Source organism: Vitis vinifera, chromosome 14 (genome assembly GCF_030704535.1).
Source record: "Vitis vinifera cultivar Pinot Noir 40024 chromosome 14, ASM3070453v1".
Taxonomy (NCBI): domain Eukaryota; kingdom Viridiplantae; phylum Streptophyta; class Magnoliopsida; order Vitales; family Vitaceae; genus Vitis; species Vitis vinifera.
The window spans coordinates 5,479,180-5,504,386 of NC_081818.1; the positions used below are offsets into that span (position 1 = coordinate 5,479,180).

The window sequence follows — 25,207 nt, forward strand, 5'->3', positions numbered from 1 at the left end:
TGTCACTTTGTTCTAAGTTTTGAGGATTCCTACATCCTTTAACTTGCTATTGGGTCGACCTTGGATTCACAGAGCTGTGGCCATTCCTTCTTCATTTCATCAGAAGGTGAAGTTTATTCATGATGGCTAGGTCATCACAGTGCAGTCTGTAGGAGATATGTTTATTTTTGCTAAGCTAGTGCTTCAGATTAGTCGCAGTGATGACGACTTATTTTTGAATGGATTCACATTCGACGAGGTGCAGACTTTAGAGATGGAGGATTTTTGTTGAGACTTCGTGGTTATGTCATTTGACCAGCACGGTAGCATGGTGGTGCTCGATATGATGAGGAGCATGTCTTATCTTCTCAGCATGGGATTGAGGCGACGTTAATATGGGCCCAGTGAGTTCATGGCTATCCCAAATCACGATGTACCTTTCGGACTCGGGTTCATTCCTACTGAGGCTGATTACATATATATGGCACGATTGTGCAAGGAGAGGGTGAGGGCTCGACTGACTCATACATCGTTTGATTATCCTATTTGCCCGTACACCATGAGTTTGGCATACTACTTCGTGGGGGCGTCAAAGCCACAGATGCCTCCAGATGGGATCATTGGGGGAATCAATACTACTCAGGAGGCTGAGCTACAATGCCTCATCCATCAGCTACAATTGAGTGATGGAGCTCCAACACTTTGACAACTGTCTGGATCCTCTCAGCAACCTTGATGATGGACACCCCGAAGAGGTCAAATGGTGAAGCAAGCTCAGGCTGGACTGTCCCACCGATCTGGCTCAGACTCATTGCGAGTGTCTCATCAATGTACTCTTCATGCGGAATAGCTTCATCCACTATGTCTCCAATCTCGGCAAATATCCCGTACTCATCAATCTCATCTGGGAAATATAGCGTCATAAGGCTCATACGATGTTTATGACTCTTTATTTATGGATTTGAGCATTTTTGAGTATTTGCCTGTCTCTCATGATGTTACTTTATCTGCATTATTTTCACTCACAACACATATATTTGATATAGACGGTGAAATTGCATAGCATGATTCAGATGATGACTCGTCGTCTACTTCTGATTCAGACCCCATTGATCAGAGAGTTTCACTTGTTACAGAGGACACAGAGGTTGTTGATTTCGGCACAGCACATCAATCTAGGGAGTTGAGGATCGGATTGGATTTATCTACAGATGAGAGGGACAACCTTATCCAATTACTCAGATTGTATTTGGACGTTTTCGCATGGTCCTATGAGGATATGCCAGGCCTTGATTCGTCTATCGTCCATCATCGTTTACCACTTCTGCTCCATGCCAGATCGGTTAAGCAGAAGTTGAGACAATTGCACCATCACTGGAGCTTGCAAGTGAAGAAGGAGATTCAAAAGCAACTCAGTGTAGGATTTTTATTAGTAATCGAGTACCCAGAGTGGCTGGCCAATGTCGTCCCTATTCCCAAAAAAGACGGCACGGTGAGAGTTTGTGTTGATTTTCGAGATCTTAACAAGACCAGTCCTAAGGATGATTTTCCTCTCCCTCACATCGATATGCTAGTCGATAGTACGACAGGTCATTCGATGTTGTTCTTTATGAATGGATTTTCTGGGTATAATCAAATCTTGATGGCTCCAGAAGACATGGAGAAAACGTCTTTCATTATCGAGTGGGGTACTTATTGCTATAGAGTCATGCCATTCGGGTTGAAGAACGCATGAGCCACCTATCAGAGAGCAGCGACCATTCTCTTCCATGACATGATGCATTGGGATGTCGAGGTTTATGAAGATGACATGATAGTGAAATCTCGAGACAAATCATATCACCTATCAACTCTAGAGAGATTTTTTAAGAGGATCAGGCAGTTCATATTGAGACTGAATCCCAAGAAGTGCACTTTTGGAGTGACTTCTGCGAAGCTCCTAGGATAGATGGTTAGTGAGAGAGACATAGAGGCAGATCTAAACAAGATCAAAGCCATCCTTGACATGCCTGCACCAAGGACAGAGAGAGAGGTCAGAGGCTTTTTGGGTAGATTTCAGTACATCAACAGATTCATTGCTAGATTGACAGATATCTGTGAGCCCATTTTCCGACTCTTGAGGAAGAGTCAACCTATTGTTTAGGATGATCAGTGTTAACGCGCATTTGAGAGAATTAGAGAGTACTTGTTGTCGTCTCCAGTCTTGGTGCCTCCTACACGAGGTTGTCCTTTACTCTTATACCTGTCAGTTTTAGACGTAGCATTGGGATGCATATTGGCTCAGCTTGGTGATTCGGCCAAAGAGTGAGCCATTTATTATCTGAGTAAGAGGATGCTGGATTATGAGACGAGATATGTCATGATTAAGTGCTACTACTTGGCATTGGTTTGGGCCACTCTTCGACTGAGACATTACATGACCGAGTATTTAGTGCACTTGATATCCCGTCTAGATCCTTTGAGATATTTGTTTGACATGCCCACTTTGGTCGATTGTCTCATGAAATGGTTGGTACTTCTGACTGAGTTTGACATCCATTATGTTGCTCAGAAGTCCATCAAAGGAAGCATTCTTCCATATCACCTAGCCTCATTACCAGTTTATAATGGTAGAGCTATTGATGATGATTTCCCGGATGAGAATGTTGCTGTCGTGACTAGTCTGTCAGGTTGGTGCATGTAATTCAATGTTGCAGCCAACTATTCTGAATACGGGATAGGTGTCTTGTTGATATCCCCTCATGGTGATCACATTCCTAGATATGTTCATTTGGCATTCTTGGATCGACATCCTACCACGAACAACATTGTTGAGTATGAGGCTTGTATCTTGGGATTAGAGACAGCTCTTGAGCTCGGGATCAGACAGATGGAGGTGTTTGATGACTCCAATCTGGTATTAAGACAGATTCAGGGCGAGTAGAAGACTAGAAATGTGAAACTTAGACATTACCATGCATACTTAGAGTTGTTGGTTGAGAGATTTGATGATTTGAGATACACACATCTGCCTAAAGTGCAGAACCAGTTCGCCGATGCCTTAGCTACTCTGGCTTCCATGATTGATATTCCTACAGATACAGTTGTTCGCCATTTGTTGATCGAGTCGAGATTTGTTCCTACTTACTATTGTTTGATTGACGATGCAGAGTTAGATGATGGATTACCTTTGTACCATGACATATACCAGTTTTTGAGACTTGATGCATATCCTAAGGCCGCCACAGCCAAGGAGAAGAGAGCATTGAGACAATTGGATGCCCAATTTGTGATATGTTGAGGGATACTATACAGACGATCAACTGATGGGATGTTACTATTGTGCTTAGACCACGTCTTTGTCGATCGAGTGATGAGAGAGGTTCATGTGGGAGTCTATGGATCACATATGGGAGGACATATGTTAGCTCGTAAGATCATGAGGACTAGCTATTTCCGGTTGACCATGAAGACGGATTGCTGCTAGTTTGTTCAGACATGTCCAGAGTGTCAGATACACGGGGACCTCATTCACGTGTCGCCTTCGCAGTTACATGCATTGACTTTACCATGACCATTTTCAGTATGGGGTATTGACATCATTGGGAAGATTTTTCCGAAGTCTTCTAGTGGTCATGAGTTCATCTTGGTTGCCATCGATTACTTCACCAAGTGGGTGAAGGCTGCCTCATATGCAAGATTGACATCTATTGGAGTTGCTAGTTTCATCAGATCACACATTATCTGTCGCTATGGAGTCCCTCATGAGTTGATCTCAGATAGAGGTGTACATTTCAAAGCAGAGGTTGATACTTTAGTACAGAAATATGGTATCCAGCATCATAGGTTGTCTACGTGCAGGCCGCAGACGAATAAGGCAATAGAGGCCTCGAATAAGAATATTAAGAGGATATTGTGAAGGATGGTTGAGACATCTCGAGATTGGTCTGAGAAGCTATTTTTCGCATTATGGGCTTATCAGACTTTTTTTCGCACCTCTATAGGAGTTACACCTTACTCCTTAGTGTATGGTATGGAGGCAGTGCTACCAGTTGAGAGTGAGATGGGTTCATTGAGGGTAGCATTAGAGTAGTAGATTCTAGATGCAGATTAGGCTCAAGCTAGATTAGACCAGCTTAATCTCCTAGATGAGAGGGGGTTGAGGGCAGCGGACCATGTTCATGCCTATCAGAGGAAGATGGCTCGTGCTTTCAAAAAGCGGGTCAAGCCTAGACCATTACAAATAGGTGACTTGGTTCTAAAGGTCATCAAAGGATTGATTAGAGATCCTAAAGGAAAGTTCAAACCCAATTGGAGTGGACCTTACTTCATTAGGGAGCTGACCCTAGAGGGCGTTGCATGGTTGATGGATCTAGATGGAAACAGATTCTCAGAGTCGACTAACGTGGATCAGCTAAAGAGGTACTATGTTTAAGACCATAGTCGTAGGATGGGTGGCCATCATTTCGGTTAGCCATATATCTTGTTATTCTTTTTTGATATACGGACCATTACTAGTTCATTGAGCCTCACATGTGCATTATAGTATTTCTTTCTTATTACCTTGCTTACATTTCCACACCAGGATAGGGGCTTTTTAGTGTATGCATGCTTCATTTAGAAGCCTCATGAGTCTTGGACCTACTGGTGCATCTTTCTCTCTCATTTTTTTTTCCTACCATCACTTTACTGCATTCCATCACATCTTATTGGTTGTGTTCTTTATCTATTATTCTTTATTATATCTACTGCTTGTTTTACTTTATATTCTTTTCACCCTGAGTGTTGATCTTCCTCGGTTCATTGCATGGAGGATAGTCACATCATTCCCGCTATCTATCCCACAGACACTGGCTCAGAGATTCTTAATTAGTTTGAGAAGGTCATCTTGTTAGAGAGAGTTTTTGTTACCTTAGCACTTGAGAGCGTGTCTATCTATTATTGATATCATCTTTGGGGCTTATTTTGTTCATGTTCAAGGTATGTACATTTGTATATATCTAAAAAGGAAAATAATAATAATAATAATAATAATAATAATTTTTTTTTTAAAAAAAATAAATAAATAAAAATAAAAAATGAATGAAAGGAAAAGAAAAATAAGCACATGTGTGTATGTGCATAGCAATCTCCATCATTGAGCATGTATATTGATATTTGATGGTCATTTTATCGAGTATGTTTGTTGGTGAGAGTTCGTATGTGAGTTTTCTGAGATCCTTTTTTTTCTTTGTATTCATTTTGTCATGTATTTTGAGAGTGAGATGAGTGCCATTCTTTTAGGAGTTCTGGGTCATTGTCCATTCCTTCATTACATTCATTGCAGATGTGACTTCACTTCATGTTGGATTTGAGCGGATCATATCTCCTCTTTGTACTATTTGCTTCACCATCATTCTCATTTTTGCTTTTGATTCATCATCTTCGTTTCACCCCTTGTTCATACCTTACAACGACCCGTTTTGAGTTTGATACTCCCTTTACATCATCATTACACATCTCATTATCAGTTTGATTTGCATAATTGCCTCATTATTATTATTATCTTCACATTGGGCATCCTCGGGTCCATGACTCACGAGATTTTATGTACATGTTGCATTTCACACACGAGGGCATGAGTTTTTTATCATTGGGTATTTGAACCTAGTTTCCCTTCATTTCTGTTACCCTATCACCCTAGCCTACGTTATGTCCCGTGTCTTAAGACCACCCTAAGGCCATGGGATCATATGTCATCTTTGATAGCCCCTACTTGGATAGGTGTTTGAGATTTGGTTGATATTTAGATATCATCATGCTTCTTCTTCTAAGAGACACCTCTTTGATGTTTGGACCCGATTTAGTTGTGCATATGGATGATCAGGATTACCCATTTGATGATAGATGATTGGGTGTCACCTGTTTTTCTGATCTATTACACATCTGATGCCCTATTGGGGCATATTCTGTTTTGGATGAGATTTACAAATCTTCATGGATTCGCATGCTTATCTCCACTTACGAGGTGCACACCAAGACGAGGACTTGTTCGTTATTTTATCATGATCCCTCGGTGGATTATTTCTTAAGCCACCTAGCCAGGCCCGTATTTTTCAACATTTAAATGTCGTCATACTTCTCATCCGGGATACGTCTCTTTTGATGCGTGAGTCCGATTCAATTGTGGATTTGGATAATGAAGATCAAATATTTGATGATGGATGATTTCATGTCATCCAATTTCCGACCTACCATATATCTGATGCCATACTGGGGCATATTTCCGTTTTGGTTGAGATTTGCAGATTTTCATGGAGCTGCATGCTCATCTCCACCTATGAGATATGCGCTGAGATGATGACCTATTTGCTATCTTATCCAGATCCCCTAGTAGAGCCTCTCTGGAGCCATCTAGTTAAACTCGTATTTTTCGGCGTTTGGTTGTCATCATGTTTCTCCTTCTGGGTTATGGATTTGGATGACGAGGGTCGTGCTCCTGATGATAGATGACTTGAGGCCATTTGATTTTTTTGACCTATCACACATCTGATTCCATACTGGGGCATATTTTCTATTCGGTTGAGATTTGTAGATCTCCATTGATTGTCATGACCATCCCCAGTTACGAGATGCACGTTGGGCTGATGATTTGACTTCATTTTTCCTTGATCCTCCGGTGGAGCCTTTCTTGAGTCATTCGGTCGGGCCTATATTTTTTTATGTTGTCATGATTCTTGGATGTAGATATCTCAGCCCCCCCCCCCCCCCCCAATTTCAGTTGTAGAGATGATTGTTTTCTCAGAGACTCGTTACAGTCCACATTACCCAGTCGAGAGATGTTTATTCACATTGATGGTCACAGTCTCGATGATGTTTGCCGAGATGATCCTTCAGCAAAACACGGCCTCAGAGATTTGACTGCCCTACTATCCGTGACTCTTTAGTAGATTGAGATTGTAGTAGTTACCTTGGCGGACTATTCTCTTGTGACTCCCCAGTGGATCATTCCTTCGATACGACGATGGATTTCCCCAACAAAGCACCTCGAGTAAGAGACATTCAAATTGTTATAACGCTTCATCAGGCCTTGTGTTTTAGTTAAATGGGTTACGAGACTATGTTTATAGTTGATTTGACCATTCCGACTTGTTAGCAGAGATCATTTGAGACTCATGGAGTCTCTTTAAGACCATTTCCGAGGATTGAGAGCTGTAGTAGCACGCTACATTGGGGCATATCCTCCATTCATTTTCTCCTTGCATCTTTAGTCTCGGCGTTCAGAGCCATCATTGTTTCATAGTTTCTACGATCAGAGCCATCATCATTCTTAGTTTAGGCATTCAGAGTTGTCATCATTCTCAGTTTTGGCATTCAGAGCCATTATTGCTTCTCAGTTTCGACGTTCAGAGCCATCATCGCTTCTCAGTTTCGACGTTCAAATCCATCACCACTTCCCAGTTCCAGCGTTCAAAGACATCATCACTTCCCAGTTCCAGCGTTCAGAGCCATCATCATTCTCAGTTTTGGCATTCAGAGTCATCATCGCTTCTCAGTTTCGGAGTTCAGAGCCATCATCGCTTCTCAGTTTTGGCGTTCAGAGCCATCATCATCATTCTCTGTTTCAGCGTTCAGAGCCATCATCATTCCTAGTTTCGGCATTCAGAATCATCATCGCTTCCGAGTTTCAGCATTCAGAGCCACCATCCTTTCTAGTTCGGTGTTCAAAGCTACCATCTCTTCTCCGTTTTGGCGTTCAAAGCCATCATCATTCTCAGTTTCGACGTTTAGAGCCACCATTTTCTTAGTTTAGGCGTCCAGAGCCATCATCGCTTCTCGATTTCGGCGTTCAGAGCCATTATCACCATCTCTTCTCGGTTTGGGTGTTCAGAGCCACCATCTTCTCAGTTTGGGCATTCAAAGGCACCATCTTTCCTTAGTTTTGGCTTTTAGAGCCACAATCTCTTCTCAGTTTCGACGTTCAGAGCCACCATTTCTTATCAGTTAGGACGTTCAGAGTCACCATCTTTTTTCTAGTTTGACGTTCAGAGTCACCATTTGTCTCTAGTTTTGGGGGGTCTCCTTTGTTCTTTGGTAGAGTTCACTTCATTCCACTCATTATTCACACTTTCTTTTCACTTTAATGTTCACATTCCTTACGCTCATGAGCTTTACCGAAGAGGGGCATATTTGTAGACCCTTTTTTTGCAAACCAAATGTTTTTAGTTTTTTTTTATTTGCTTTTATTAAGAAGTTGGAGAGCATTTCATGGGAAGTGGGGGACACCTCCCATGAAGCTTCATGCATGGACATGTGGCGAACATCAGTAGCTCGCCCATGATGGTGATTGGAGAGGGTGACATATTTGCTGAATGATGCACAGTAGAGCGATTGAAGGCTTTGTAGAGAAGAAAACGAGCTGTTTGAAAATGAAGTAGGGAAGAAGTCTGGAGGGGAGATAGAGGAGAGGTTGAAGAGCTTTTTGAGGAGTGATATTCGAGGTGGAGAAAAAAAAAACTAAGGGGGAAAAGAAAAACGACACTGCTGGAAGCTAACCCACTCTTTGCTTAAAAAGAGCATTCTAGCACACTATTATTTGCTGCCAAGGTACGACCTCACTCCCATTTTGCTTATTCTTATGCACGATTTGCTTTATTATTTGATCATTTCATGGGTATCCATTAATTTCCTCATCAATTGCCGCACTTGCTTTACCTTATTTAGTAGAGACCCATTTTTAGGGGCTTAGAGGGGTGCTACGGTCTTTACCGTACCTTCCCAATAGGTAACTTGACTTGGTTTTTCATAGACCACTTTTTCCAAATAAGGAGTCACACTTAGGGTTTTCTTTTTTACTTTTGTTTACCTTTTAAAAATAAAACAAAAATGAGTGGCGACTCTATGTCTTTTTCAAAAAAAAAAAAAATCAAATTTTCACAAAATAAATAAAAAACGAGTCACGTCATCGAGTGGAAGCGCATGAGTAGAAATACGGGGTCCACAAGTACATATTTATAAGACAACTTTTCTTGCAAGGATAAAAGGCATAAAACAAGAAATTGATTTGTTAAGGAGATTAAAACCTTAATTGAATTGATTTCTAAGAAGTCAACTCTTTATAAAGCCCATTAAGAGTTTTTATGTTTGTTTGACTAATTTTGTTTAAAAAATTTATACCTTAACTTTGAACTTAATACAAATATGGGAAAAATATTACTTCTTATAAAAGTTATGTTTTGACTTATGTAAAAAGTTTTTTTTTTATTTAATAAAACTTTTATAATTCCAACATTTTTCTTGAAAAATTATAATTTTAGTTTTTCAATTTCCAAGTAAAGGAAAAAAAGAAGAAAATATCTCAAACAAGATGTAAGTGGCTGAGGAATAGATAAATGACTTGCACTCAAAGATGGGGTTACGGGGCTCATGTTGACATTCACAATCATAGATGATTATTCATGTGTGGTCATGGCTCCCACGATTGATTCAACATTGGGAGGCCTTTATCCAAATGACAAGTGATTAAAATCCTAAGTTGATAAATTGGTACACAAATGCTTTCATTTTCCTTGAGTAATTAGTAATTACTCATTTATTCTACCAACTTTATTATTTATTCTATTCATTTAAAGTGTATTTGACAGTAATTCTAGAAAACACTTTTAATTTTTTTAATACTTAAAAGATAAAAATTTTCAAGTATTAAAAAGATAAAAACACTTCCTAAAATTATTATTAAAGAGACTCTTACTTTGGTTTTATTTGATCCATACCTTTCTCATCCTACTTTCAGATGAGTGGGAATAGTACTGTGATGTATCTCATTTATTAATTTCCAAAGTTAGAAAAGATTTCATCCATAGTCATAAAAAAATAAAAAATTATCTTCCTTCTTTATATTATATTATTATGGAACTTTTATGTCTTTTAATTTTACTATAAGCAACATTAGTACTATCATGTTTAGTATCTATAAAAATTTAAAATTTAATTCAAAAGTTATTTATTTTTTTAAAATAATAAAATTTAAATTGTATCCAAATGATATCTTAATTATTTATTCTATTTAATTTTTAATTAATATTAAATTCATTAAAAATTTATTAATTATCTATAATTTTAATATAATAATAGAAAAAAAATCAATTTATGGACCTCGCATTTCGGCTCATGCGCTCCCACTCGATGGCGAACTCGATTTTTATTTGAAAAATGATTTATTGATTAAAAAAATGACTTGGAGTCGCCATTTATTTTTGTTTTATTTTTAAGAGGGTAAACAAAATAAGAAAGAAAACCCTAAGTGTGACTCCTTATTTTGGAAAAGGTGGTATGTGAAAAACCGGATTGGGCTCAGGGGTCGGGTTACTTATCGGGAAGGTACAATAAAGACCGTAACACTCTTCTAAGTCCCTAAAGTCGGGTCTATACTAATAAAATGAAGCTGACGTGACAATCAATATAAAGATCAATGGATACTCAAATCGATCATGCGCATATGGGAATCAGAACATGCATAGAGAATGACCAGAATGGGAGTGAATGTGTACCTGGGCCACGAACCACAATGCACTATTAAGAAATAGGGTTAGTGCACAATAAATAAATATAAAATATAGCACACATGCACTAAACAAAATACAAAATCATCAATGACACACATGACACTTCACTCGAGTTCATTTTTATTTCAAATAAAATTCTTTGATGTCAGGCCCCCACTAAAACCCAATTTTGTTTTGCATGAATCATTTCCAATAACTCCATTACTCGAAATTAGGGGATTGATTCTTACTTATTTCAAAACATTTTTAAAAATAGAGGAAAAGGTGAAAAAACTTGCTGAAAGGAAAATAGCAACCAATTTTATTGAAAAATATGAGATTTTTGGAACCTAAAAATTCTAAAGATGAAAAGTTTTTAGACTTATATTATTTAAAAGCCAGAATTTGAAAAAGAATTATTTACAAGAAGGGATTTGAAAAATTATTTTCAAAGCCAAAAGATGATGGAACGGGAGATGACGCGTGACATAAGAGTGGCCAAGTAAACCATGCGTAAATGGGCCCAGAATGTGAGTACCGAGGTTGGGTACGAGATAACCAATGCAAATGAAGTAACCAGAGAGAGATCAGTTGCAAACTTCTCAATGGGGCCTTGTTCTTGTAAGATCAGGCACCTCGAGAATGAAAATCAAGACATTGTCACGAGTAGACAACACCACAAAACCATAAGAGAAAGGTCCCATTCCATGTGTCACATAATACCGAATAGCTGTCAATAGTCTTGACTAAGGTGGTGTTTATTTTTTTACTTAATTCTAAATAGAATCTTAATGCTTAATAGTGTTAAGTTGTTTGTTTTTGTAGTATTTTATTTCTATTAAGTATTAAAAAATAAAAAAAATCAATAGTTATTTTTTTTATTTAGAAAAAGTTATATATTTTGATTTTTTTTATTTAGTAAAAAATCTATAATAAGTCATAAAAAAGTAAAAAAACAAATAACCTAAATTCTAAAATTAAATTATTTTTAACAAAAAGCCAAAAAAACAAACACCACCTAACCCTTTAACCTAGATAATTTCCAATACCATTTTTGACTTAATGCCTCTGGTTTCACAATGCCAGCAAGTGAGAGTATCGTTCCTGCACAACTTGAAGTCCACAAATTCCCTAAGATTCAGGAACTTTGTGTACGTGTCCTCATAAAATTCTTCACAATAGAGTCTGACTCCTTCTTCTATGTATTTTTTTTTTGAAAAAAAAAACCTTCATCTCCAATTTCCTTTTCCTGAAACTGACCTGCAATCTCACGACTTTGAATGAATGACCTTCAGATATTAAAGGAACTACAAAGCCGAAAAGTGGGAAACACCTCTGATATCTTAGGTGATGACGGTGACAGTCAACACTTGCCATCTGGAGATTACTGAAGTTGAACAGAGTATGACCGCTTGCGTCATGACTATATATCCCATGGACTGCATGTCCCAAAATCCCCCGAGTCTTCTGTGCAAGAAGCCTAATGGAACGCTTTATCATGGTATTCTTACCCATCAGAACCATAAAATCTCCACGTGAACACTGTGGCTCCCCTAGCAAAAAAACCTTGAATGCTGAAACGTCCTTTTGCTCTTCTTTCCAACACACAATTTCTTGGATGCACTGGAAATGCCCACCAGTTGTCATAAGTCCGGAGCAAACCCAATCGTTTGACACCATTTTAGTGCTTCTGCTCTTAGCATTCAGCCAACTGATACAAGTTATGAAGGGTTCCAATGATTCCACGCTATGAACAACAGCGTGACAGTGGGGCATGCCGTCGTCATGGTTGTAAGCGACCCAAACATGGTTTTGGAGGAAACACTTTTCCGTCTAATGCTTGTTGAAATCATGAATATTTGGCTTTGTAACGTTCAGTGTCATAGCATAAAACCTTTCCCGATCCTCCCATGGTCTGAAGCCATTGAAACAATAATTGTATCAGTGCAGTCCGCAGTCCATGACCCATTCTCTCATCTCCTTCGATATTTCTCTTCGAGCCTTCTGCACGAGAATATTTCGAGCCTGAATCTCCGATAACTCTCTTGCAGAAAAGGAATCACAACTACCCCTTTGAAATCGAGAAGGACCCGTCTCCCGTCTTCGCTTTGTATCCGATTTATGAGCATGTACACATTTTCTCTTCCAGCTCTAGATACAGGAGAAGAGACCGGTGCCTCAAAGGCAAAAAAAGTTTGACGGAAATGGGCGCATATGAGGGTGTGCTTGGAGTATGAAAAATAGGAAGGTGGCGGGTATTTTAATAGGTATGATGGGGGTATATGGATGAGAGTGATAGGTAGGAAGATTAAAAAGGGAGTGAGATGGAAGTGGTTGTGTGCGTGAGGCTTCATGCACGTGGGAAATGATAGAAATGAGCTGAGGATGGATTAAATGGATAGTGAAGGGTGATGAAAGAAACGAGCTCGATGGATGTGGAAGAAAAGAAATGAACAACATGAGAGAATGCAGACACGAAATCAGTGGACTGGATGATGGAGGTTAGTGAAAAATGGGTATAGGGAAACTTTTGGATGCATAATTCAGGTGTGTTTGGGTAGGGAATGGGTATGGTGGGTTTTTGGAAAACGTGATATGCATGAGTGGTTAAGAAAGACAAATATGGAAATGGGTATGAGAAGGTTTAGAGAGAGAGAAATAGGTTTATGGGTGTGGAATGGAAAATGTGGTGAGATGAGTGGGTAAAAGTGGGCATTAAAAATGATGATATGCATTTTATGAGAGGGCTTGGGAAGAATGCTAAAGGAAGCATGCACGTGGGAGAATAGGGGATGAATGAATGGGGAATGTGGTTGCATCATCTATGTGACCAATTCTCATTTCAGAATGAGCAAGGCTCGGAGTCTGGACTAGGCACCAGGACTGGGTGTATCGGCCTTATTTCCTCAAGTGGCACGGAGCTTGATATGAAAAGCAGTAACGCTGAATTCCTTGCATTATTTGTGGAACATCTTGGGCAGCAAGCATGGTTCATGTTCGTCATCCTCGTCAATCATGGGGTGATAAGGTGTCTTGTGCTCAGTTGTTTTTTGTCTAGCAGGTTAGTTTGCATTGATTTCTCTCGACTAGTCTCATCCCATCTTACAAGTTCCTTCATACCTTTGACCCAATGATCTACTCAAATACCTAAAGCAGATTGAGCAGTCGTCTATTATTTTGCTTTCACCTAAGCGGTGGATAAGGAAGAAACCAATGTTTTAAAAATCGGACTAGACCAGCCGGTCGAACCGCCGACCGGTCAACTTTTCGGTTCAATCCGTCTCAATGACCCGTTTTGTGGTCGAACCGGCATTGAACCGTTCAAACCACCAGTCGAACTGGACAAACCGTCCGGTTTTTCAAGAAACCGGCCAAGCCTTTTTTTTTATATCCTACAAAAATTTGTTTAATATTAAAAGGCTTATTATCCATTGAGCCCATTCCACACCCATAACTTTTGAAACTCAAAACAACTGCCCAATCAAATAAAACATTAGCTTATTAACATTTCCCTTGGGCCATGCCTTTCAAGCCCAATTTGTTGGCTCGTTTAGCTTGGTATGCATGTTGCAAGGTATTTATAGAGCACTTGAAGCACATGAAATTCATGTGCTTCTGATGTGGGACTGGGAATAGGACTGCCTCTTTGAGGGCTGGACTTTGAACCATATCATATCATTGCAATGTTGTTAATATATATATATATATATAATATAAGACTTAACATTAATGTTTTTATTTCAAATTTTTATCATATAAAATCTTTAAAGAAATGTAAATATTTAAATTCCTATTTATTTTTATAACAATTATAAAAAATAATATAAATTAATTAATAGAATAATTTTAAAACAATAAAATACAAAGACAAAAAGATAAAATTAAATATATAATTTTTTTCATCTTAAATATATCTTCATTCTTAAATATTATATCTTTCTATTTAATAAAATTTAAAATATTAAACTTTATCATTTAATTTAATATACCAAATATAAAAATCAAATATTATTAAAATTTATAATTTTATATATTTTTAATTTTTATAATTATTTTTAATTTTATATAATATATAAATTATATATTTATTACATCACCGGTTCAATAGCGGTTTGACCGCTGGTCCGATCGGTGAACTATGAATCGGTAATTTTTCCGGTTCGATCATCGGTCCGATTCTGAAAACATTGGTAAGAACAGGGGCATATCTACTTCTGATATGATTAGGGTGGTGCGTGATGAAGACTTGGATAGTGAAATAGGCCATTCCCTTTATAGGAGCGACATTTGGAGCTAAATGTGACAAAGCCACGTTCTAGATCATTCATAACAGTATTTTTCACATTGAAGCTTAATATATCATCAAGCACGGCTTCTAAAAGGGACTGATGGTGCGTCTTGTTGGGCCTGAATTCCATTGTGAGTTCAGAAGGGCCAAAAGTCACTACCATACTGGACTTTAAGGCACCAGCTTTGGCACATCCCATTGGTACACTTCCAATACCATCAATCTCATGCACATCCTACAGAAGAGGATGTAGTGGCTTGTCCGAGAGTCTTTCGGGTTTATTGATCGGGTTTAGGACCTCAAAAGGGGTCAAGCCCTTGCACCAGCCCAGACTGGCGGGTCTTTCAACTATATTGACACTTTCGAAACTTTATTTCGGAGCACATTGGCGTCATGGCGTCTGTCTCATTTTAGCAGTAAATCATCTACTTCCCACCAAGAGTGAGAATAAGCCTGTGTATGCAATGGTTCATCAGTGAAGACACTAGCCTCAAAATCAGTGATGGTTGAGTCAAACTTGCGAAGTAATGAAGCAATCTCAGTTTTGGCCAACCGGAAATGGCCATCTCTTACAAAAAAGCCTTACCTCCAGGATGAATCAATGTGAGAAACAGAGCCCATCAACCATCTTACTATAGACTGCCAGGTTCAGCTTCAACCAGTTCCTCCTAATCTTAAAGCCTTGAGTATACATTCGGGGGAAAACAGGGGAGCAAGAGAATAGCAACAGGAAATGAACATGAAACCTTTAACAAACGTGTTGAACCCACTTCATTATTTTATCCATGGGTCCATCAATCAGTGGGTCAAAAACGGAAAATGTTTACATGATTAGAGCACAAAATGCAGTAAGTCATTCAAATATTAAACCAATAATCACCAAACCAACACAAACCAACAAGCAGAGTTAAAATTACAGAGAATGACGCAAAGGGAATACCTGCAAGATGAAAATATACGGGAAAACCATGATAACCATACCTGAAAGTCTCTTCCTCAACCAAGTGTCTGGGGCTTCAGCTCACTGCTTTGTCTCTAGCAAATGGTCCACTCAAAAAATCCCTCTCAAAAGACTGCTCTCCAAGAGATCGTCTCCCCTTATGGTTCTTCCTCTCAAACCATGACCAGAAAATGAAAATCTCTCACATATCTCTCAGAAACTGAATACACCCCCCTCACTAACGTCTTGCGAAAATATCTCCCTAGGCTAGCTAACAGAATCACATCTCTGTTTTTTCCCCCCCAAAAAGATGAACCTCTGTTCCCCAGGCCAAAACCTCTCCTCAAAAAGGGCAGCCAAAGCACTTCTCCCTCTCTGCCAGCATACGCTCCTCCTAACGACAAAACCTTCTCCCGAATCTACCTTTGCAGGTGTCAACCTTTTATTAGCTCCTCAAAAAGCACATTTGATTCCCTAGTAGCCATTCAGGAGGCAGCACATGGCTCTTTGAGAGCCCTCCACTTGGCAAAAGTTAGATGCAGGAATACCTCCCAAAATGGGTCTACAAATATGTCCATTTTCGGTAGAGCTCACGAATGTAAGGAATATGAACACTGAAGTAAAAAAAAAGTGTGAATAGTGAGTGGAATGAAGTGAACTCTATTGAAGAACCAAGGAGACCTCCAAAGAGACACTAGTAAAACACGAACTCACTTAAGCCAAGAAATGAACAACGAGACTCTAATCCTAAGAGAAAATGATGTCTCAAAATGTCTCTGAAGCCACATTGAGGACCCAAATTCTCTCTAAGACGTCTCCAAAAATGACTCTAAAAACCAAATAAAAAATGAGTAACGATCAAACCACTCTGAAGTACAGAAAAGACTACACCCAAAGGAAGTTGCCTTATGTGAACTACATGAAAATGCCAAATGTAGGGTGCCCAACAACATGATAGAAGTATGTGTTGTGAACTCAAAGGACTACGTCATGAGCAGTGAGAAGGGGAAATATGGAAGAGCAATGATGAATAGGCGATAAGCATAGGGTAACGAGGTGAAGAAAGTGAGGACAAGTGCAAACCATGAAGGTTAGATGTGCAACGCCAGTGAATATGAATGTCGGGGACTGTGGCTTGGAATGATATAGCTGAGGAAAAGTGACTCTGAATGTAAAAAACACGGAAAGATGGTGACTCAAGGTGCCCGAACGGATATGTACAATGGCTCTGAACGCCAAACTAAAGAAAAATGGTGACATCGAATGCTTGAATGAGTATGAAAAATGGCTCTAAAAACTCTTCATCTATCTTCTTTCTCTCTTTTTCTTTTTTCAATAAATTTTCAATTAATTCAAATCATTAAAAAAATTCCTTAATAAACAAATTTGAAACATTCACATAACTTATTACCAAAAGTCTATGTTCAAAAAATTATTAAAATATGGAAGAAAAAAATTTTAAAAAAAAACTTTAAACTTTTTATTTTATAATAGTAAAAATAGTAAACTTTAAAAATACTCTTTAGTATAAAAGAAAAAAATAGTAAATGTATTTATTTTAAATGGTGTTTTAATCATTAAATTATTTACTTCTAAAATGTAAAAAATAATTTTCATTAATTTAAATTAATATTTTTTTTAAAAGTATTTTCCAAAATAATTTTTGAATCATTAATATAATTTTTGTTTATTTATAATTTAAAAATAGAAAATAATGCTCATTTTTCAATTATTTTTAAAAGAGCTTAAAAAAAAATGAAATATAACAAAAATAATTAAATAAAGGAGAATTTTATGGAAGGGGCATATAAAAAGTGGTGGCATAAAGACAAAACTGATGGGTGTAAGTCAAATGAGTATTTTTGTCTATTCCAACCTTATATCCTTGTAATTAATTATAGATGTTTGAAAGACCTTTTATTAATAATCAAGTCCAAGTAGGTGTAAAACACAATTCTCCCCCTAATTTTATCTTTTTTAGAGTCTATTGTCAAGTTTACTTTATATATATTAACATCAATTATTATATACATTGTACAATTGATGAGGTAAATATCTTGGAATATATCCATCAAACACTTAATATTATATGTACACAACTAATATATATGAAATGCATGTATTAAAAAAGTAATTTATTTATTTATTTATTCCATAATATAGAATGTACTATTTCAAATATTTCAATATGCTTAGCTAGCAAAAAGAATACAACAAATACAATCAAATCAAATTAAGAATATATAAGATAATAACTTCAAATTATGAACATTTATCATATTTATATAATATATAGTTTCTCATAATTGTAAGGTAAGTGAATTTCTCATCTTGATATGATTCCGTATATATAGTTTAATAAGAACTATATATGGAAAAAAAACCTAGGATAAAAATTATACTAAAATTTCCATTAAACAATAAAAACAATTACGTAACTTGTAGCTATGATAAACAGCATAGCTTCCGGTTAGAGTATTTATTTTGTTGTTTTTATAATTTTTGGTTATGAAATAGATTCTAAATATATTCAATATTATTTTTTGTACGGATATGACTTTGGGCTATAATTTTTCTATAAAAAGTTAAAAACCATTTTGTATATAGCCTCAAATCATAGGAGGTTATAAAATGAACCTTTATTCTTGTTAGAGTACCCAAATTCTATTTGGTCCGTTGATGGAAAATATGGACATTGGCAGTTCCGAATCTTTGATGCCTCATGAACGGTCCAACAGCGAGGTTTCTTTCTCGCGGCTGGTGGGATATTCATTGACTGGGGATGTTCTTCCATGTTTTGACGCTCCTACTATGGTCCTTCCAGAGGACACATCCTGCATCATCACTGTTCCTTTCACTCTTCATACTGCTTCTAACCATGGTGTAATTGTGGCATCTAAAATTGGGATTCTGAACAAAACTTCTTATGTTAGTTTAGTCAACAATCTTCTACAGAAACCTACCATGGAGGAGCTTGTTAAGAACTAGGCTATTCTGGATGATGTAAGAACATTGCTTGGCACAGGAATAACAGCAGTTAGAGGTAAAGCATGGGCGAAGGCTTCAGATGGCACTCAAATTCCCCTATCAATTGTTTACTGAAAGGATCTTGTGAAACTTGATGGACCTGATCCATTACTTCTTTATGGCTATGGTTCACATGAGATTCGCATAAATCTAAGTTTTAACGCTTCAAGGCTGTCTCATTAGATTGGGGTTTTATGTTGGCAGTAGCACACATTCATGGTCATTCATGGTAGCGGTGAAATTGGGAAGCAGTGGTATGAGAATGGGAAGTAGTTGAGAAAGAGAAATACATTTACGGGTTTTGTTGCTTATGCTGAGTATCTAAGAGACATGAAGTTTTGTTCAAAAGAAAAATCGTACGTTCATGGAGGAAATGCAGAAGATTCCAGTTTCTGGGCCAGTTGGAGCAGGGAAATCATCACTCTTATGCTGTACTTGGAGAGATACCAAAAATCTCAGGAACTGCTGATGTATTGGGTTCCATTGCTTACGTTTCTCAAACTTCTTGGATTCAACGTGGTGCATCACCTATAAGCCAAGATTCACCTGGTCTCTCCACAAATACAGGTTCTATGCAATTATTGTTGATTAGAACCATGACAGTATCCTGATGAATACATGTCTTGCCTGTCCGTTTGCTTCAATACTTCACACTCCACTTGGTGAACCATCCGCATCAGCAGAGCAATCACTTCAGTACCTCCAGTTTTTGGCACCCCACATTTGACAACCAGTGCAAATGATTCCATGCATGGCTACCTTTGATGTGCCATTTTTTTAAAGCCTCTATGTCTCATCCCTTAATGCTTTCACTTAAAAAAAATTGCTTTTAAAACATTAATTTTCGAAAATCCGGTTTTCAAATGATTTTAAATCCTTTTTTATTCATCTTTAGACATTCTTAGGCATTAAAATTCCATTTTCCTAATTGGTTTGCTGCCAATATTTCCTTCAGGCATGCATTTCTTTTATTTTCTTTGGTTTTCAATAAATTTCCGAATTTCTCATTGTAGACCCTCTATTTTGTCTTCTAGGCACATTTCATCTAGGATTGCCTTCCTACATCTTCTATTGCCTTATTGTGCACTTATGGTCCTTTTTTTAAGCTATTTTTTAGCTTTCATAGGTGTCCATTGTAACTATTTTGATCACTATTTTTGGATTCTTTTGGAGATATATATCTTGGAGGGGTTAGTTGGATCTCAATCACGATTTTAGTGACCCTAGGTTTAGTTGAGAAATAGTTTAGAAGTGTTCTTTAGGTTTAGTTTAGTTTGAGTTTAATTTAGTTTAGAAGTAGTTTAAAAGAGCTTTTTGAGTTTAGTTTAGTTTGCTTTTAAGTTTAATTTTGTTTAAAAGTAATTTAAATTAGTTCTTTGAGTTTGGTTTAGTTTAAAAAGTAAGATTAGTTTAGTGAGGTTGGCTTAGCCTAGTGAGTCTTAGAATAAGTTAGGGAGCTTTGCTAAGAACTTACATGAGTCCAGTGGGTTTGGTTTAGAATGAGATTAGGTGTTAGTTTAATTAGAGAGTTTTAGTTAGAATTAGGTTAGTTGGTTGAGTGAAGGTTAGGGAGAGTTGCTTGTAGGTTAGTAGGATGAGTATAGGATAGGGAGACGTTGGAGGGTAAGTTAGGAATTCTTTAGAAGGTGAGTGAAGTAGTGTAGAATAGGGAAAGGTTGGAGAGTAAGTTAGGAATTCTCTAAAAGGTGGATGAAGTGGTGGCTTGGCAAGCAAGAGAGGGGGAAGATAGGAAAAAAGGAAGAAAAGAAGCGGTTCTCTAGAGAAAGAGAATTTGGGGAGAACTTGGAGAGAAACAAGGTTAGAAACAAGGGACAACTATGGAAAACTTGAGAAAGAGCTATGAAAAACTTGAGAGACCATCATCAACTTGAAAAATATCAAGACAAAAATCCGATTTGGAAACACTTTGAGGTAAGATTATTTAATTTCCTAACTTGATTTTATTTTCTATATCTTCTTCTCATACTTCTCATTTTCATGATTTTGGATGTATTAGACTAGGATTGGTGTGGATGTATAGGCCACACGGAGTAATGGATTTTTTATGATTGCTTGATGTTGAATCTTGAGATTTTGGTGAAAGTAATTTGAGGCTGAATGCTTGAAATTCATTAATGTTTACATGTTGATGAAGTTTGAGGAACTTTCGGAGATTACATGTTGATGACTATTAACTTATTGATCTTTTGATATATGCATTTTTTTAGTTTTAGAGAATCATTGATGATCATATATTAAGTTTGATAGAAAATTATTGATGATTAGTGTGTGAATGATTGGTGTTAAATATTGTTTGATACATGATTAAAATTATCTTTAGGATCAATTTAGAGAATCCCTATATATGAAATTTTCTAAAAATTGTTTCTCTATTACCACTATTGATAGTTCACTTTACCTTTGAACTTGTAAATTGGAATCCGACCATTCAAAAACTCTTTAAAATTTTTCTAATTATTCTATGATATTTTAGACTTCTTGAATTTGATTTTAGAATTTTGTTTGAGTGGTTTATTTTTATTTTTTCCAATTAGAAGATGGAAATCAATCTTTTAGAAGGTTTAGTTTTCACTCTATTTTTGACACTCAATCTTGTTTATTAAAATTAAATTATTAAATGCTCTCTGTAGACCTTCCATTTTGTCCCTTTAACACATGTCTTTAAGTTCACTTCCAGTGTTACAGTGTTTCTTTGATGGCCCATTACTACCAGTGTAACTTATTTTTTCTGAGCCACTTTGGAGACTTTGGTTGCGAGGTTTACTCGGTTCCACATTATGACATTGGCTGCCCTTCAAGTTTAGATTAGACTTTACTTAGGTGCACTTTAGGTTAGATTTAGTTAGACCCACCTAGTCTCACCCTAGGCCTATATAGGTATAGCTGGCCCATTAGACACTAGCTTAGGCTCGTCTAGGTTCACTTAGACTCATTTAGACACCTTAGGCCCGTCTAGGTTCACTTAGACTCATTTAGGCACGCTTGACCCATCAAACATTCTTAGCCTGACTTGTTTGATTGTATGACTCATTTATCTCATTTATTTATTTATTTTTATTTTTTATTATTATTGTCAATTGCTTTTATTTTTTTTAGGTATTCATTATTTTTTATTTATTTTATTCATTATCTTGTTATTTATTTATTTATCTATTATTATTATTTTATCATTCTTCGATTTATTTATTATTTTATTTATTTATTCTTTATTCATTTATCCGATTTAATAATTTGAAGTTTTATAGGAAAATCTATGATAGAGAAGTTTTTGGAAAATGTAGGACTCTTTAGGTGATTTTTGGAAGAGGTAAGACTCTTTAGATGATATGCCTGGATTGATTTTTGGAAATTCAAAAAAGGACTTTTCTGGTGGATGAGACGTAAGAGTTTGGAGAGAAGAGGAGTCCTCAGTTGGACGGCTCCAATGGATATAAAATTACAGCCTGGTGGTTTTAGGAGGCATTCGGAGATTGTTTTTTAGAGAGAGAGGGTTTTCATAGGCGAAGAAGAGAAAGGAAAAGATAGGAAAAGGAGAGGGGTTTTGGGAGAGGGGAAGCAGATTCCAGTCTTGGAAAGGATTTCCCGGTGAGGAGCTGTTGGAGAAGACGTTGGGAAGAGGACACAGCCGACTTGAAGCCAAATAATATTTCTTGAGGGGAATTTCTCCAGGTATGGTCAGATGAAATTCGTATTTTCTCATCTCTATATGATTCATCATCATTTTTTTTTAGCAGATTTTGATGTCATCTTGTTGATTGTTGTGAATATTTAAGGCTGATTGTTCCTCCTGATGAATGGATTTAAAATATGTGCAAGCTCTGTCCTGGCTTGAAATGTAATCTTTTTTTAAATCACTACTGTTAATGGCTGATGTATCTAATCAACCGCTGATATTGATATCTAAGGATCGTGCTCTTGTTCTCTTATATTCCCCACCTATTTTCAAGCCCTTTGACAAAATAATGGAATGTGGTTCGTCTGTTACCCATCCTCTGTCTTCCTTCCTTTGTTTTTCTTGGGTCATTCTTTCTATGCTTAGCATCTATATTTCACCCGCCTCCCTTTCTTTGGTGTTCATGGCTATGGAGACCATGATGGCTTGAGTATTTCTAGAAAGATGGAGACTTTGCAAAGATTGTATGCAATGGGTTGTTTGGGGTTAGATAGATGCAGAGGCCGCCATCATTTCTGGGGGTTCTCAGGCACATGTGAATATCGTAGGAAGCGATCCAGTTGGCAGATGCAGTTTTCCAGATCACAACGCTTGCTTCAGAACGGCGTCATATACCATAACCCTATGTCTATATGATAAGATGCTTCGGTATGTTTCCTTATTCTGGAACCCATGGAGATCAGAAGGTGTTAGACTATCAGAATCTTCAGCAGAAATTCCAGAAGCATCTGCACCCATTCCTCACTCTATCCATTCTGTTACTGATTCAAAATGATCCAGCTGTTAGCATTATTTTCTCCTACAAATGTGTATTTGATTGTTTCCTTATCTCTGCTCATACTTGTGTTCCTTATTATACGCTTGTCAGTTCAATTGTACAACTATAAATATAATGAAAAACTACACAGCTTGAGTGCTAGAGCCAAGTCAAAGATATACTGTGTGTTCATCTTTCTGTTGAGTTGTTAAGGTTTTACAGAAGGTAGGTGGGACCTTTCAAAGGATGCATGATGGTTAGGAGCAATTCTCCGGTTAGAAACTACCATGTAAATTCAAACGATGCTGGGTTGGGGATTCCCGATGGAGCCGAAGATCCTGTGGTTGCTAATGGTTGTGCATTTCATAGTTGGTGCCGTTGCTTTATCACTGCACTATGCAAATGTTATTATCATTATTGAGAAGTTGGTGGCATCCCCTCACTAGATTGGCCATGATGCAAGACATGATCTCTACAGTATGTTAACTGTTAAAGTAAGAGCAAGGCTGCCTGTGTTTCTGTCAGCAAAAGTATCCAAACCTTGCAAGGGCTTCATCGGTTTTTGATGTTTTATTGTAACCAAAAGCTGTAAAGCAAAACCATGACTGCATCACTCGTCTCCAGCCGCGCATTTCATCTTTCAAATGATCTAAAAAATGTAGGCAAGTCAAGGCTGCCAAGCTTCCAATCCATTTTCAATGAAATGATGGTTGAACTTGGAATTGAACTGAGCTGCACCACTTTGGATTCTCTCTAGCGACCACGCACAGTCCATGATGAAGACAGCCTGCATGCATGAATGGATATCCAACGCGGCTACCTTTTGCAGGCTAAATGAAAATCTCATGCGAGTCATGTTCAACCTTGAGTACGTACTAGCCTGAAGAGGGATTTGATCACCTCAGAATAAGTTGGCAGCAAAAGAGCTCATTCCCTGGCCCGCAAAGATAAAGTTTGGTTGCTTAAGAACCTATGTTTATCCCCACGTGTTATTGATTAAATATAAGTGCATCGGCAACAGAGCCTTGCAATGGGAGACAATGGAGAGGCGTCAATTTTTATGTTTCTTAAAGACCCAGTCATCATCTCATGCCTCTAGTGATGTGTCGGACAGTTGCAGCCAAGACCATCCTTCAAATGCGGCAGCTCCATATTGAGAATAGACAGCAGGATCTAGTTGAGGGGGCCACATTTCCGTGGATGCAGCCTGCAATTAGTACAACTTTTGAGGTGCATAGGTGTCTACGCTGTTCACATGAAAGACATGCGCACCCAACCCAAGGTAAAATAAGTGGAAAGATAATCCACAAACAGTGTGGTCTGCTCATATTATGTGGAGGCAAGAATTATCGTTCCAAGAAGAGGCCCATGATTCTATTAATCCTGTGAAGGCCCCATGAGTAAGAAAGCTGTTATAGATAGCTTATGCGTTGAGGAGATGAAAAAAAAAAATGGGAAAGAGGAGACTGGCTGTTTCCATTTCAATGAGACTTGCCAAAACTAGTTATCATGGTATGAAGCTGAGTTCAGTAAGCTGAGTTTATAAGTTTGAATCCAAATGCAGCGGAATTGGTGCATCCGCCCTTGGGACGTCATCTAAAAAAACATCAGTACTCCAGACGCGTCAACAAGACGAGAGAAACAACATATGACATCGGCTAAACCATCTGTAGATGCAAATTTGATTAGAAGGAATGTCGATCCCAAAGAACTGCAGATTGCACTTCAACGGCCTGTTCAATCTAAGATCATATCCCAGCGGATGCCTCAGACTCCTATATCTAATCCAGTTTCAAGCAATAACTCCTTGCAAGGATCACCTGTGCCTATCTCAGGATATCATAGTGCACCGTCAGCCCTTGGCATTACAGCTCTATTGCATGATCATGCTGCACCTATAGATCAAGCAGTCTGCTAATGCAATATCTCAGCTTATAAAAGCTGCTGCAAGTGCAATAAATGGAAGTTTTTCTGCAGGCCAGCAGTCTAACATTTCTATTGGTGCTGAGTTGAGCATGTT

General features: G+C 37.6%; 2 long non-coding RNA genes across 4 annotated transcripts in view; both read right to left on the bottom strand.

Moving 5' to 3' along the window:
- The window catches only part of LOC104881429 (uncharacterized), a 64,088-nt gene that overhangs the window by 23,178 nt on the left and 15,703 nt on the right, over window positions 1-25,207 (bottom strand). The gene's annotated exons all lie outside the window — the stretch shown is intronic.
- Window positions 14,733-16,106, bottom strand: LOC109123953 (uncharacterized). Its single transcript, XR_002031851.1, has 2 exons — window positions 15,356-16,106; window positions 14,733-15,222 (listed from the first exon to the last, which is right to left on the bottom strand). It is a non-coding gene; the product is annotated as an uncharacterized LOC109123953 (long non-coding RNA).